Below are 14,474 nucleotides of genomic sequence, written 5' to 3' on the forward strand. Positions count from 1 at the left end.
GTGGACCCCGACTTAAACAAGTTGAAAAACTTATTCGGGTGCAGTGTTGTGTTAGTTACTGAAAACTAGTGACTAGTTACTTTATTTCAAAAGTAACTCAGTTACTAACTAAGTTACTTACACCAAAATGCAATGCGTTACTGTGAAAAGTAACTATTTAGTTCTTTTTTTTTTTTTTTAAGGCTCCCATTAATGCCTCTTTTAAGCCTTCATTTCAGTACTGTTATTGCACTGGAGAATAATACAATCTGTTGATCAACTTGACATGCATTTGCATCACTGAACTCTGCTAAGCAATGTGGTCTACATACAACACACAAAGACAAAGATGTGTTTCAAAGGGCCAATTTATTTTGGGACAGAACAAATTGACAAAACTATTGACAAACCGCATAATAACAACATGTCACAACATAGCTGTAAACCTGGCTTCACCCAAGGAAGGCACACATGACATGATTATATGTCATGTCACTATATACAGCACACATACTGCTATACACACACATAACCAGGCATTTTTTCTCTCTATAATAATAGTGTGAAGTAATTTAAAACATTTAAAATAATAAAATAATAGTGCACTATCTTAACTTTTTACAGCTGCACGCATAGCCATGCTTTTGCTGCCAAGTTCACCAGTTGATTTATATTTTGTCTTTTTGTCCTTGATTGTTTTTTTTCTCTTCTTTGCATTGAAATGCAGTATTGCTTTGAAAAATTGTCTGTAGAATGTTTTTAGGTTCATGACATGAGGGCACGTTAAAGTATTTTGTCAGCTCTTCTGCTTGCTTGACAAGTCTTGATGCAAGACATTCATTGTTTTTTAACTTTTCTTGACATTGCCTAAAGAGGAATTCAGCCTTTCTCAAAAAGTTTCATGCATTCTTCTGAGCAGTAGATCATGCATTCTTCTTTGAGTTCTTTTAGTGACGTTAACTTCTGAGAGATTTCTGCTTGGGGAGAAACAAGGTATAACTCCCCCAGTCCAAGGAGAGTCAACACTTCTAGTACTGCTGTCTACGGTGGATTTATTGCTACTGCGGCATTGTCATCGACATGAACACCGTGAAAACTTTCAACAGTTACATTTACCACTTGTCAGTACACATATACAAAAATAATACATTACAGTTACAAATTATATTCACCGTGTTCACCTGGTAGACCAATTGTAAAATATACAAAAAGAACCTCTATCCGATTTCTCTTTTCTGTTTGCGCTCTAAACTTTAGGCCTTTGACTTCCATTTGCTATACTTCCGGTTGTTGTGACACATCTATAACATTCCAAAACTTCTAAAATAATATTTTCATGTATAAACATGTTACACATACAAGTATTGAACAGGAAAATTATTTTAAACAAACCTAAATATACAAAATGTACGACACTGTCAACAACTATGGTGTCACAATGTAATGACAGTTACACTCCCACCAAATTACCATTGTTTCAATTTAATTATATGAATTGCACTTGCACTCTAGAATAAATGGTATTTTCTTAAATAAAGTAAACCTGAATAATGCTTTATAAACATTTAAACAGTGTAACTCCACTCCAGACGGGGATATGTTCTCTGTCGCAGGCAAGCCAAAGGTCTACCCAAAGTCTTGAGGCATGACACATTTTTTAATTTTGAATATACTTGTTGTGTACTAGGCAAAGGGAAGGAGGCGACACCAAGGCAGAACTGCCTTTTTGAAGGTTTATTTAAACATTTGATGAATGTGTGGGATGTGTATGCTACCACTAGTGAGTGAATGCAGACTATGTGTGGAATTAACAATGTAGACTTTACCAGAGGGTGTTTTCGGTGCGTGTTGGATGTATCTTTCGTCGAATCCAAAGGGGGAGGCGAAGGAGTTGTCAGCAGGAAGGCAAGCAGTCGGGGGCTGGGGAGAGGCAACGATGTCAGGGTCCAAACAGTGGTCAAGGATCGGGGAAGGCAAGCAACAATCCGGGAGGAGGTCGTGACGCAAGACACGATCACGGAAGACACTGTGGAAGACACAAAGGACATCAAGACAGGAACGAGGAAGAGCACAATGAATGCGAGCAAGGAACGAGGGAGAGGTGCCAGACGTGATGCTCACTCAGGTGGGATTGGCTACGTTCTGGCGAAGGTCTCCTGGCTTCGCTGTCTCTTTATGCCGCTCCCTCTCGTCAAGCCCAGGTGTGCTGATGAGTGATTGCCTGCAGCCTTGTCGCTGCCCAGCATGAGGGGGCGTGTCCGACCGAGCAGCCAGAGGAGGAATTGTGACACTCAGAATTATGAGAGACACGGGTTCGAATCCGCGCCGTGACAATACTCAAGGTTTCTTAGGTTGTTTACCCAACTCTCCCACCCTGGCGTCAAGTCACTTGTTTGCCACAACTTAGGCTAACTACTGCTCAGTGTTCCATTTTGTTTTGCCAGTCCTTTTTGTCTGTTTCGGGGGCCTGTGTTCTGTGTTAGCGACACCAGCTGGTTGTGATTCTTAGAAATAAATTCTAGATGCCTCGTCATCGCCACTCTGAAAGATGACAGGAGGGTTTAGTAGTATCCATTATGGTTTGCTTGCGTCTTCTTAGGTTATAAACCCCTTGATGTGCCATGTGCCACATACTTATCATGTTTGGTTTCTTGTCGTCTCGCTCACATCTTCATCTCTAAAAACACCTTTCACATAGCTTGCATGTTCCTCGTTACATGAGAGATCTTTGTCCAATTTCCTCTTGAGATGCTTCTTTCGCATTAAGGCAAGTTTCTTGGTGTCTGGAAGAACAAGAAAAGCTTTTAAATAGGAGGGTGATTTCAAGGTGGGAAATTGAATTCTGATGTATTTTCCCATTAAGCATTTCCGGTTTCCCACCCGCTCGTATGTCAGCAAAGTCAAGTTCAAGTGCTTTAATTATCAATGCTTGTGGTAGCTATTTCACCAACGTGCGATGACACAGGCCAGTTGCGTCCATGGAGCTCACAGGCTGATATCCACCTCCAACAATACTCCAAACTATTTCTGTTTTGATTCCAAATGGTTCATTGTTAGTGCCTGCTAGAACCCTTTTTGGAAAGAATGCTCTGGGGCAGTCATACCCAATGAGTCCAATCTCACAATCCATTAGCGGAGGGATTTCGTGAGCTATAGTAGCGAGATGTTCCCACTTACTGGCTGTTTTGTTGGTGGGAATATGTGAGCGTTCAAGTGGAATCAATTCTCTTGTATAGGCTGGAGGTAAGTCAATGAAAATCTAGGAGAAGAAACCCCTTAATCTACGAACTCTCGCCTTGTGACTCTTCATAATTGACCTTCTTGTCAACATGTCTTACTGGTTCTATTTCTACCTTCAATTTTTAGCACAGTGTTTCATCAACAAATGTGCGGATACTCTGAGTGTTCAATAGAGCATACACCAATATTTCAGACTTTGGGGCTTTAGATGATGAAACCCACACTGGGACTATCACTGATGTGCACTCGTCACTCACATCAACACAAAGTGAGGAGGTACTTCCTTCCACTGCTTTGACATATGGGGAAGGATTGTCTGATAGGGGGTGTTGTTCGTGCAAAGGAGTTGGTTGGTGCTTTTTGCAGATGCCGCATGTCGCTTTATTTCTACACTCTTTTGAGTTGTGACCCATTCTTAAGCATTCAAAAGCAAAGTTTGTCATGCGTGATTTTTTTTCTTTTTCTTTTTTTACTAAGCTCTCTGTACTCGAGGTCTCGACACCTGCTGCAAAGGCGCTTGCCATTGGATGCTTGTTTTCAATGTGAACTCTTTCTCCTGTGGATTTCAAGGCCAGTAGGGATGACACTGGATTGCATGCTATTCCTGCTTCCTTTGCTATGAATGAAACCATTTTTTTAAAAAGCTGGAATAGTCTTTGGCTTAATCTAGCTGCTCTGTAATGTGCTGATTCCATCTGTATGTAACCCAGTCTGGAAGCTTTACAAGCATCTTCTGGTTCTCTTCACAGTCGTTCAGCACCTGCAGGCCACTGACATGTGGTATGGCATTGCTACAGGATCGCAGGAAATCACTGAAATCTCTGAGGTTTTGATATTCTCTGGGCAGTTGTTAATCTTTTCCCTGAAGGCACGTTGCAGTGCAAATGGGTGACCACATTGGCGCTTGAGTCTCTCTCAAGTTTGGTTGTAAGCCTCATCCTCTTTTCTGTAAAAATGGCCTGCTAGAACAGTTCTTGCCTCTCATGTTCGAATCCAGCAGAAAGGATGTTTCTGCTGGATTTGAACATCCCCTCTCTATCAAAGCCTTGAAGCTTGCGCTCCACTCAATGAACTCTAGGGGATTGCCAGAGAACACAGAAGGTTCTGGTACAGGAAGTCGAGTGAGGGCAACAGAGTCATGCAATGTTTGAATCAAGGATGTCTCTGGTCTGTGTACTTTTTCTTTCCTATTGCTTTTCTTTATAAGGAATATATGAGAATGTTCTTTGCACACAGTTGCACCCTTCACTCCTATCATTTGATTCCTCTTGTGCACAAACTGAGCTGTGCTTTCTAATTCTTTAATATCTCATTGGTTCTCAAGCCTTTCCAGTTCCAGAGATTTTGCATCAATGACTGCTTGATTCTCCATTTCAACCTTTTTGCAGCCATTTCTACTGCTGTTTCTTCTCTCTTGATTGAAATAATTTGTGATATCGAACTATCTTTGAGGGAATGACTGATCACCTTTTGAAACTGTGAATCCATATATGGACTTTGCATATGCTGCTGGATGGAAAGTATGCAATCTTACCCTCTCTGCATCAGGACCAAACTCTTCACCATCTGCTGTTATTTGCACCCTTAAGACCCAATATATCTGCTGTAACAGCTGTGCATGAATCAATTCTTCTTCGAATGTCTTGGTTTGGTAAAATTGTGTGCCTGAGATTAAAATACAACTATTTTAATTCAGACTCAAGTCCTTCAATTGTGTCCATGTCAAATAGCGGAGTCTCAGAGCATTCCTGCATTAGGTTTCTTTGAACATCTTGTGGTTGTGGTTTCCTCTTCTCGAACAGTAATTTGAATCGCTGTTCATTTTGTGCTGCTTCCTGTTCCTTTAATTCCTGCAGTTTAGGTGTTGTTTTCACGCAAGGACTTTCTTGTTTTAATGCCATTCGCTCCCTGTATGCGTCTTTCCTCATCTATGTCTCTTTGTCATATTTGTCTCTAACAAGCAATATACCTTTTTAATTTCCTCCTCACAATGATGCAATCATTCTTTCTGTACTGCACTGGTATGTACTGACATAACATTGAGAAACAACTCTTTCAGCAGAAAACATTTTGCAGCTTAATCACAATGTGTCCAGTGAATCAGCAATGAATGGCTTAAACAGTCAAAATTACCACAAATATACAGTAGCTTATGTTAAAGAGGTTCATTTAGCCTACTAATGTGTATTTATAAATAGTTGATTTATATAGAAGCAGAAGCAAGATAGCCGAAACTTGTCAGGTACAAAACTTTACCTTACTAGCCTATATAAATCAACTATTTATAAATATACAGTAGCTTGCACACACACATTTTCTCAAACTATACAGATTAATTATACCAAATGACACAATTTAAAAAATATAATTCAGTCATAAATACCTCACTGTTGTTGTTTTATGCAGTATAAATTTCTGTCAATATCTGTGGAAAGCAGTCCATCACTAATTGAGCTGTCACTGCCTGGCCAAAGTACTCTAACTTCCTCTTTTGGAGAAGTCACAAACTGCACTTCAAAGTCAGAAATCATAGCGAAATGATGCAAGTTGGCTGATTTTTTTCGCTGACAGTCGCACAAGCCTGTGGATGGAATATGATCACGTTTTCACTATAACTCCGCTATACACTTCTAATATGACTGTCCACAATGCTGTTATTGCTCCTGCTGCACCGTAAACATAATGAACACCATGAAAACTGTCAACAGTTACATATAACACTTCTCCGTACACATATACAAAAATAATCCGATATACTGTAGGTAGAAACAAATTATATTCACTGTGTTCGCCTGGTAGACCAATGGTGAAATATACATAAGGAAACTCTTTCCGATTTCTCTTCTCTTTTTTTCATGCTTTTGTCTCTAGATTTTCGGTCGCTATATTTCCGGCAACTACACTTGCGGTAGTTACGTGACATGTATCTATAACATTCCATAATGCCTGGAATAATATTTTCATGTACAAACATATTACACATACAAGCATTGAACAGGTACAATGTTAAAAACTGACGTAAATGACGACTGTTACACAGGTCATGTTTACTCGGCAAACACTCTTCAATGAAAAACATGTATAATGAGGAAGTAGCAGTGTTGCTTTGCTGCAGCTTCAAACTGGTACATAACATGGCGCAGTGTAGTCACGTGACCAATCAATGAGATCGCCTGAAGCCGACTGTCCTTACTCTCTATACACGGCTCTGACCCGAGGTTTAATGAGGTGAGCCACATTCATTTTGTGCAATGTTTGCTGCGGATGTTGTTTAATTTCTGTTTGCGTAAACATTGTTTATTGTGTGATTGTACTAACATGAAACACTCTATTTTTTTACATAAAATACACAAAATGCATTATTTAAAATATGAAATGGACCTTATACCTTTTTGTAAAAAAAAATGTTGTGTTTATATTTTTTGTTTTACAAACCTAATTAAGGAAGAATTGTAAAGAAATAACACAGAGGAAGAACAATACTTCAAAAGAAGGAACATCAATCCTCAACAAAACGTCTAAAGCTTCTGTTTCTTCATGCTGTTAACTATCTGTCGCGCTACACACGCTGGATACGAGTAGTGAGGGCAGACTAATTAATTTATTGACAGTGTGGTGTAAAGTTTACCTTGCAATTAAGTAAACACAGTCTCAAATTAATATAGCCTGCAGAGGCACTTTCTGACGAAATATCTACATTTCGATGTCCAGCCTCTGAGCCCTTAGAGTCTTCAAACTGCGGTCCTCTTCATTATGTAGTTGAATAGCCCTGGTCTAGTGGGACAGGCGAAAGTTAAGTTGGAGAAAATGTGATCGTTTGTAAATTTAATGTTCCTTTGTGGTCCCGTAGCAAATGCATCACAGACCGGTGGTTAGGCACCAGAATCAGAATCAGAATCAGAAGAGTTTTTATTGCCATTGTTTGAGAACGGGTTCACAAACTAGCAATCATGCAACATAAAACACATATAACACAGAATAAAATAACATGAGCTGTAACTGAGCTATCAGATCACCATCCGGCCTGGGGGCCTTTCGCGTGTTCAGCTTCAAGAACTGCCAGCGTACATCCTCCCTCGCATGGAGAGGGCCTTTGATGAAGTCCTATGATGTTCTTGGAGTCCTTTAATGTCCTTAGAGTCCTTTAAGTCTTTTAAAGTAGTGCTGGAGTTGGTGGGGGGACCAGAGCTTTGATGAGCTGAAGGACGTTCGTGACGACAGTAATGTGTGTTGAGGTCCTTAGACTTAGACTTAGACTTAGACTTAGACTTAGACTTCCTTTTTATTGTCATTCAAATTTGAACTTTACAGCACAGATAAGAACGAAATTTCGTTACATAAGCTCATGGTAGTGCATGAGCGAGAGTCCGGTTATTCAGGGCCTGGGGGGCTTTGAGCTTATAGTTTGTAAGGGCCCTTAATCCTCTCCACACAGCTGCAGAGTCATTGGAGCTGAACTGTTCCTGTAGACGGTTAGAGTACACAGATTTAACTTTCTCCACTTCCCTGTTGAAGTGGTACTTCGCTTCTCTGTAGGTACTCTGGTCCCCGCTCCTCCACGCAGTGTCCTTTTTCTTGCGCAGCTGTCGGAGCTTGGGTGTGAACCAGGGCTTGTCGTTGTTATAACAAGCCCTGGTGCGCATTGGAATGATGCGCGCCTCATTGAACTGTATGCATGAGGTCACAGTGTCCGTATACTCTTCCAGATTGTCCGTGGCCGCTTCAAATGCCTCCTAGTCTGTCGTCTCCAAACATGCGTGCAGCTCCTCCACAGCCTCGGCTGTGAAACACTTAATGGTCCTCATAACAGGTTTAGCCAGTTTCAGTCTCTGTCTGTATGAAGGGATTAAGTGCACCATCACGTGATCTGATAGTCCGAGAGCAGCGCGCGGGACTGCATGATTGATATGCCTTGCTTATTGTGGTGTAACAGTGATCCAAAGTGTTCTCCTCTCTGGTCGGGCATTTAATAAACTGCCTATACTTGGGTAATTCCTGGCTCAGATTTCCCTTGTTAAAGTCACCAAGCACGATAACAAGAGAGTCCAGAAAAGACCGTTCCACATGTAAGATCTGGTCTGCAAGCGTGCGCTGAGCGTCATGCACGTCCGCGCTTGGCGGTATGTAGACAGCCACCAGTATGAATGAAACAATCTCACGTGTTGAGTAAAAGGGCTTACAGTGAATGAAAAGATATTCCAGAGCAGGAGAGCAGTGTTGTGATATCATCGTCACGTCTGTATACCAGTTATCCTATTATATAGTTATCCTACTCAGTGGCCTAGTGGTTAGAGCAGACCTGGGCATTCTGCGGCCCGCGGGCCGCATCCGGCCCTTTGTGCGTCCCTGTCCGACCCGCGTGAGGCCAATTATAAATTACAAAATAAAGTATCTATGTCGAGTGTGCAATACAACGGTGCTGCTTTTGTTTTGAAAATCGTTATTTGTATTACTTCCGTGTGGACGTATGCGTGTGCGTGATTGTGAGTGAATGTGAACAGCTGCAATTACAAAATAAAGTTGAAAAAACATCTATGTCCTGCGCGCAATACAACTGTGCTGCTTTTATTTTGAAAAGTATTATTTATGGGCGTGTGTCCGTGTGTAACCTGCGAGTGAAGGTGCACATGCAGCGACAAGTGATGCACGGTTTACACCCGAGACGCTAAAAAGAGAAAAGTTGATGAGGAATGCCGTGTTTTCAACAAGACATGAACTGCAAAGCAACGTCTCCTCACCTAAGGTGCGTGCCTGCGCAATTGTGCACTGCTCAAGCGTCCGCTGCACGCAGCAAGTATATGCCGCGCACCAAATCAAATCCCATCTGAATCCTAAACAAAATAAACATATTTATTCTATGGAATGTTGCAATGCAACTTTGAGTGACAGTGACAACAAGCGGCCCTAACGGTGTTCGTCAACACCGTTCAATTGAACACCGTTCAATTATTGTAACGTCTATCGAGATGCTTCGAGGACAGGAATTATATCGATCACTTTATTGAGCAAAACTGTTTATATTCGGACATAACCACACCAAAAACATGAGCAAAACAATTCTATCTCGAAAAACTAGTCATTTTCTGCCGTACAAACCAGGCCAAAACCAACTTGTCATCTGTCATCAACACGCATAGCACTAAACCACTGGTGCGTTTATGGCCACACAAAAAGTCGGACAACTCAAACACCACACAAAGTTACACTATGACTCCTCAGTCATACGTGTGCTTATTTTACTGTCATTTATTATTAATGTTAATTTATTTATATTAGTCATGGAATGCTGTTACACACACTATGTTGAAGTATTACTATTATTATTAATTATTATTATTATTGTTATTATTATTATTATTATTTATCTTACGGTATATATCAAAAATAATATTGAGCAAAATGTAATTGAAATATTGTCGATGTGGCCCTCCAGCAGTGCTCGGGTAGCTCATGCGGCCCCCGGTAAAAATTAATTGCCCACCCCTGGGTTAGAGTGTCCGCCCTGAGATCGGTAGGTAGTGAGTTCAAACCCCGGCCGAGGCATATCAAAGACTACAAAAATGGGACCCATTACCCCCCTGCTTGGCACTCAGCATCAAGGTTTGGAATTGTGGGTTGAATCACCAAAAATGATTCCCGGGCGCGGCCACCGCTGCTGCCCACTGCTCCCCTCACCTCCCAGGGGGTGATCAAGGGTGATGGGTCAAATGCAGAGAATAATTTCGCCACACCTAGCGTGTGTGTGACAATCATTGATACTTTAACTTTTAACTTTGTTGTTGATGAAGAAGCAGACTCCACCGCCTCTTTTTTTGCCGGAGAGACCCGCGTTTTGGTCCGCGCGGTGAAGATGAAAGCCCTCCAGTTGAACCGCGCTGTCCGGGACACTTGCGCTCAGCCACGTCTCCGTGAAGCACAAAACACAAGATGAGGAAAAGTCCTTGTTTCTTCTCATCAGCAATGCTAGCTCGTCCATCTTGTTGACAAGTGAGCGGACGTTGGAGAGAAAGATGCCAGGTAAGGGCGTGCGTAATCCCCGTCTGCGGAGACGGACAAGGGCGCCCGCTCGCTTTCCTCTTCGGTGCGTTTTCCCTCTTTTGATCAAATAATGGACCAAATCCGCAGCTGACGCTAAGATGACCGGTAATAAGTCCGTAGGGGTGATGGATCTGATGTTCAGTAGCTCTTTGCGGGTGTAAGAGCACGCGGACACACTATTGACGCACAAAAACAAACAAAACAGAGCGCACGAGAGCACCGAGGCAGCCGTCATCGGCGCCATGATGATCAAAGAAAAAAAAAGAAAAATAAATAAAAACTAAAAATAAAAACTGATCAAGGCCACAGGGAATCGCTTAACATGTAGAATAAAATCATTTTAGGCCCCCTTTAAGAACAAAACAACTCGCAAATCCTCCAGCATCACATAAACATAATGAATTGTGTTTGACTTTCAAGGTTTTGTTGTAATCTGAAAATGTGTCTGACAATGAGGGGCATTTGGCAATGTAGTGGTTCAAAGCTGCTTTTTATGAAGCTGAGGTGGGTTTCATTACCAGGTGGGATAGGCTCCAGTCTGTGAGTGTAAACAGGATCAGGCGGAGGGATTGGATTGTCTGATAATGTACCTTAACCTGTAAGCTGTGAAACTAGAGGGATAAACATGGGAAGATATTAGTACAAAAATAGCGGGTGGTGTGTTCTCATCTTAGACTAACCACGTCAACAAAGAGAGATGAAGAGCTGCATGACGTATTTGCAAAACAGGACATATTTGGGTGACCTTTAACAGATGCCATGGGAGTATTTACTCGGTCGCTGTGGAGTTTTCAACGCTGACTTTCATATTGTTGTTTGAAATCACTCATGTTCCACTTGAATGACAATGTGAGACAAACAAGAATGTGTGAAACATGCAGACAAAATGCTGGCATGTGAACATTGTGGTGAAGCGGGGTGCAGCACATAGTGTCTGTTTGGAAGGGTTGGACACTGATGACATTGTACACCAATGCAGGTCTGCACATCGTCTTTTTTTGGCGTGGGATCTTAGTCTTCTTTAGGAGGGAGAATAAGCTTGCTATTATGTAATGGGAAAAAGACCCTTGACTAGATCATCAGTTTGTAATCCCTCAAGGAAAAAGAATGTGGAGTCGGCTGCAGCTCAGTCCCACCTTCCAGTGCAAATGGAAGGACTCCTGCTAGAAGACATGTTGTCAGTCATGTGTGCACTCAAGGTCACATACTAGAAAGGTCAGAAAGAGACTAAGGGAGGAGAGTGAAGTAAGAGACACTTGTGTCCAAATCTGGTTGGGACCAGAGAAACGGTACAAACAGTTCAGGGGTTTGAGTTTGGACCACTGCCCGAAAACAGTCACAATTTATGGTGTTTATGTTGAAGGATTCGAAGGGGATTTGGGACGTGCATTCATATGCGTGAAGATTTTTCCCAATTTTTTTTCCCGCAGATTGTTGAGTCCATCCGGCAAAAGCGCATTTGGAAACATGCCACACTTGGGGACTATCAACATTTAAAAGCAGCAAGTCCAGTGACTTTACTTCAGCTAAAATTAGACCAAGCAGTTTTACAAAGTGGAGTTAAAATTAAAAGGGGAATTGGGGTCCATGGAATATGCTGATTTGTGGTCCTGAATACATGGTTGTTTATTTTTTTAGTATGTTTTTACAGGACAATTTAGCAGGACCAAATTTAATGTCCATATAACAATGACAACTTGACCATTTTCCATCAGCGTGAGCCTCAATGTGTCGGGCAAATGCACCTGATCGATAAAAATGTAAACCGTGGTTTGGCATATACAGTGTTCTGCGGAGGTTATGTTTCAGACCCCTCGTGGTAGGTGAAATTTGCAAATTAGGGATACTATTTATTTTATGATTTATATGAATATTATATGCATTTAACAACTTTCATACACACACTATGTAAACTAGTGCTGTCAAAAATAAAGATTTTAAGTCATGCGATTAATCACATAACATTTGGCATTATTCATGTATATTGGCCCTAGTGTATGAATGTGAGTGTGAATATTGTCTGTCTGTGTTGGCCCTGTGATAATGTGGCGACTTGTCCAAGGTGTACCCCGCCTAGCACCCCCACCACCCCAAAGGGGACATGCTGTAGAAAATGGATGGATGGATACACAGAATTGTATTTTTTACCTGAAAGGTGTGAGTTGTTAAACGGTCAGTGCCAGTAAACTGGGGCCTCATGTATTAAGCGTGTGTATGCACAAAAACTTGGCGTACAACCTCTTTCACGGCAAAGTGGATATGTATCAAGAGTGAACTGAATGTATGCTGCCTCACAGCAACTTCATGCTTCACGTACACACAATTCTATAGGGCAGTGGTTCTCAACCTTTTTTCAGTGATGTACCCCCTGTAAAATATTTTTAAATTCAAGTAACCCCTAATCAGAGCAAAGCATTTTTGGTTGGAAAAAAAGAGATAAAGAAGTAAAATACAGCACTATGTCATCAGTTTCTGATTTATTAAATTGTATAACAGTGCAAAATATTGCTCATTTGTGGTGGTCTTTCTTGAACTATTTGGAAAAAAAAGATATAAAACTAAAACCATCATGGCATGGGGGAAACTCTGGGTTTATGGTAATGAATGGAATAGCCTACTTGATTTGATGTTCAGTTTATGAACTTACATTCATATTTTGTTGAAGTATTATTCAATAAATATAATTATAAAGGATTTTTGAATTGTTGCTATGTTTAGAATATTTAAAAATAATCTCACGTACCCCTTGGCATACCTTCAAGTACCCCCAGGGGTACGCATACCCCCATTTGAGAACGACTGCTATAGGGTGTAGATACACAGAGGTGGCCTTTTTGGGCTCTGCAACATATTTGACTATAACCATGTAAAAGATCAAGGCAAGGACAAAAAAAACACATTTTTACCAATGCATTCAATGCATATGTTGGGTGTTCAACGGGGCAATGAACAGCATTCAATGCTGCATATGTGTCTCGTTTGAGCATGCCTATTAATTGATCGAGGCAATCATAAATGCCGTCTCACAAGTTTCCATCTAAATGAAAAGGCATTCATTTCAATTTAACAAATAATAGCGCTAACATGATAGGAGGTGTGAGTTAGTACCTGTTGTTGTATTCAGATGACAGGCTAGCGTTACTGCTGCTGGGATGAGATAGAAGCGGTTCAAAAATGTGACTTTCATTTATAATTGTTTTATGCTGTGTGTTCAAATGTTTTAGTATATTGCTCCTAAGTCCTCCTCTTGATGAAATAGCAGCTTTTTAATAATTATAAGTAGCGCTATTGCAATATTTTCTTGTAAAATGTTAGCGATTGTTCCGACCGGGCGCCGCCACTTTTCGATCTGAAGTCACTATGCACGGTGTGTAATGACGTCATCTCCACCCGGAAGAACCGTTAAGAGAACCGCGAGAAAAAATGGCAAGCGATTCCAAGGGAACCGGTTCTGAACAAGAACCGGTTTTCGATTCCCATCCCTAATCATCATAATGTCACATTTTCCTCCTTTTTAGGAAATCAAGGAAGCCGATATTAAAAGATTCCTGGAGGATGCCACTGTCCTAAACCCCAGATTTGAATCCAAAGTGGATAAAGATGAAGTCTGGGACCGGATCAGGTACGCAGCAATAACTGCAAACACACCGGTAGCTGCAGTTGATGTATTTGAGTTTGAACATGTATTTATTTGTAGCACATTTCCATTGTGTGAGTGACACATTTCATCTACGTCTCTGTTTTTAATTGTCAATTTCTTTTCAATCTCCAGGAACAAAAAGGGATACAAAAGGTGGGGGAAGAAGACGACTATGTAAGTTTAGGTTATTGTTATGATAATGGTCCCATTTTTATAGTGTTTGGTATGACTCACGACCTACCGATCTCAGGGCGGACACTTTTAGCACTAGGCCACCAGGAGGATTACCTCCAGATTTTTCAGGACAACCTAAAATCCCTGAGGTTGGGTCTTGGGCGCAGTTGGGTGTTCCAACAGGACACTGACTCCAAACACACGTCAAAAGTGATAAATGAATGGCTAAATCAGGCTAGAATTTAGGTTTTAGAATGGCCTTCCCAAAGTCCTGACTTAAACGTGTGGACAATGCTGAAGAAACAAGTCCATGTCAGACAACAAACAAGCGCCAAGCGAGGGTTAGATTGGAATAGAATAGCTACTTGTGAACGTTGTATAAAATATAAAATAAGTTATATCC

General features: G+C 41.1%; 2 long non-coding RNA genes across 3 annotated transcripts; one reads left to right on the forward strand and one right to left on the reverse strand.

The window, feature by feature from the left end:
* Positions 1-521: 521 nt before the first annotated feature.
* Positions 522-5,863, reverse strand: LOC133655819 (uncharacterized). Of its 2 annotated transcripts, XR_009827050.1 has the most exons (4): positions 5,603-5,857; positions 2,614-2,762; positions 2,101-2,520; positions 522-2,005 (listed from the first exon to the last, which is right to left on the reverse strand). It is a non-coding gene; the product is annotated as an uncharacterized LOC133655819 (long non-coding RNA). The 2 variants fall into 2 exon arrangements; XR_009827049.1 differs by having other exon boundaries at positions 2,101-2,762; positions 5,603-5,863.
* Positions 5,864-6,351: 488 nt separating this feature from the next.
* On the forward strand, positions 6,352-14,268 carry LOC133655820 (uncharacterized). The gene is made up of 3 exons (XR_009827051.1): positions 6,352-6,447; positions 13,776-13,879; positions 14,030-14,268. It is a non-coding gene; the product is annotated as an uncharacterized LOC133655820 (long non-coding RNA).
* Positions 14,269-14,474: the final 206 nt, after the last annotated feature.

The sequence above is a fragment of the Entelurus aequoreus genome, linkage group LG08, assembly GCF_033978785.1.
Source record: "Entelurus aequoreus isolate RoL-2023_Sb linkage group LG08, RoL_Eaeq_v1.1, whole genome shotgun sequence".
NCBI classification, from domain to species: Eukaryota; Metazoa; Chordata; class Actinopteri; order Syngnathiformes; family Syngnathidae; genus Entelurus; species Entelurus aequoreus.